Source organism: Suricata suricatta, chromosome 15 (genome assembly GCF_006229205.1).
Source record: "Suricata suricatta isolate VVHF042 chromosome 15, meerkat_22Aug2017_6uvM2_HiC, whole genome shotgun sequence".
Classification (NCBI taxonomy): Eukaryota; Metazoa; Chordata; class Mammalia; order Carnivora; family Herpestidae; genus Suricata; species Suricata suricatta.
In genome coordinates, this window is record NC_043714.1 from 73,139,169 (window position 1) to 73,141,647 (window position 2,479).

Genomic DNA, 2,479 nt, shown 5'->3' on the forward strand with positions numbered 1-2,479 from the left:
TGTTCCTTTGAAATTTATACCTCAAAATAAAATCACACATAAATCGCAAATGCACACATAAATGTAAATAACGAATGAAAAATTTTGAGGGGGTCATGATCGTCCACCAGGTTTATTTAAAAATATATGAGAAAGGTCTCTACACAAGAAAACTAAGCCCCCAACTTAGGCTAAATACAGATTTATGGTCAATTTCTAGGAGCAGAGTATTCAACTATGATTATTTTCCATGTTCTCACTTCTCTTCCTGTGGAGGCAATCTGTTCTGTTTCATTCCAAGAGCCTGAGGAAAGCACACCATATTAAAGTCCTCAGAGTTCTTTTGGCCAGAGACTATAGACATGACTAGGCATTTAGTAGGAGCAAAAGATAGATATTCCTAGATATACCCTGGACAGGGCAGGTATTTAGGGCTACTGTGTTTGTGTGTGGAGAGGGAGGAAAGGAGGAATTGGAGGAAATAGGACCAGATTTCCTACACATCCTTTATGATTTTGCCTTATGATACAGACAAATACATCCACCTCCAGCACATGCAAGCACCCCTGCTGTCCCAACCACTGACATGTGTCCAAATCATTGACGTGTCCCCAGGTAGAATGAGGATACAAACCATGGTAGAGTATTAGATTAGGAACTCCTGTTGTAGTGTTCCAGAAGGAAAATAAGCAGCAACTCAAGACATTCAGAAATGTCCAGGAATAGACAACTGAGTACAGCAGTCCAGGCAAAATCATCAAGACTTCCCTTCTCTTTCTATCTCCTGCTATGATTTCTTCTGGGTTGACTTCGTGTGAAGGCAGGTCCTTGGGGCAGACTTCCAGGATTGGTTAGTTAAAAAATTAAAAGAAATAAAGGAGAAATAGAGAGATACAGAAAGAGTGAGAAACAGAGAAAAACACACAGAGACCTAGAGACAAAGAGACATAGAGACACCCTTGAACACTTGGCAATTGTATTGTAAAATCAACATCATTAATACCATTGCAAAGTTTTTGTATGACCAGAATGAAGCCATGCATGGAAAATTCTCTAGTATTGTTAGAGCAGCATTTCACGGATAGTATATCTTTATTAGCTGAATCTAAATTCAGTGAATGCCTGTTCAGGAATCAAAATACTTTTCTTCATTGCCTCATACTTTTCATTGCAGATATAAGAAATAATATAAGAAATAGTAATGAATGTCCAGAATCTTCCAAGACAGAAGGCTGTGTGAACTACTGCTAGTGTAGTTTCTAACTTCTGTTCAGCCAACACAAATTAGGGTCACTCTAGCTCCTCTTTCTATCAATATCTGGTCTGGTTATTCTATGCCGAAAACTTCTAAGTGAGGTAGAATTGCAGCCATCAGATATGGAATCACATATCCATAATCTTAATTCTGGGTCCTCTATTTTCCTGTCTTTGTGCCTTTAATCAAATGACTAACTCTTTTGAGTAAATTTCTTCAATCAGTACAATGAGGATCTCATCAGTTCACCAGGTAATTTTGAGAGTGTAGCCCAGTGACTGGCATAGAATAGTGTCTTTATAAATGGATGTTATATATAAATCTAAATGACGAGGTGGCATAAAGCCTGTCTCTCTAATTTTCTAACTTACTTTGATTCAATTAATTTGCATAGCTTATGATGCTACAACCCCAAAGGTTGATTAAGAATTTTTACCTATCTATACCTTCCTTTAACATTTGCTAAACAATTTGTTAATTACACCATTTTAAATAAGCTGGCATTTCATAAATTGTAATCCAGTTCAGATCATGCAGCATAAGGTCTTTAAAATTTTTTTTTATTTGGAGAAATTAAATTCTGATTTTAAGGAAGAGACACATTGAGGTGAGTTGATTTCTGATCACCCTCCTTGTGCAAGTCTTATATAATTCAAATAGAATCAATTCATCGCAGATCTGGTGGCTTGTGAGTACTGTGGTCATGAAAATGGATCCTGATTCTAGCCTTCCTGTGCCCACATTCCAGCATTGCTACTTACTATTTCCGTAATTCTTAAATAATTCTGTAATAATCTTGGGAAAATTGACCATGCAATTTTTATGAATAAGGTTTCCGGTCCTCCTCTACCCCAGCTTGAGTTAGACTGCAAATATCTGTACTCTTCTCCTAAATAACTTTGCAAGTAACATTGTGTGCTGTGGGGAAAAAAGCAAACAAACAGGATTTTATCTGTTTCTATCTTGTCAGTAGGCTGGAAGGTACCAGAAGGGATGACTTTATCTCTTAGACTGCCACAGAGGAGGTACTCGGTAAATAAGTATTGAATGAATGAATGTACATTACACTTGAAAATAGCAATGATAACACATAGCAGTAACTATAGTGATAGCAGTATATAGTAGTAATAATAATAATGTAAGACAATTAACATTTAATTAGTGTTAGACACTTACAATTTGCCAAGCACTGTTAAAGGGCTTTATATTGTTTAATTATATCCCCATTACAACAGTTCTATAAAG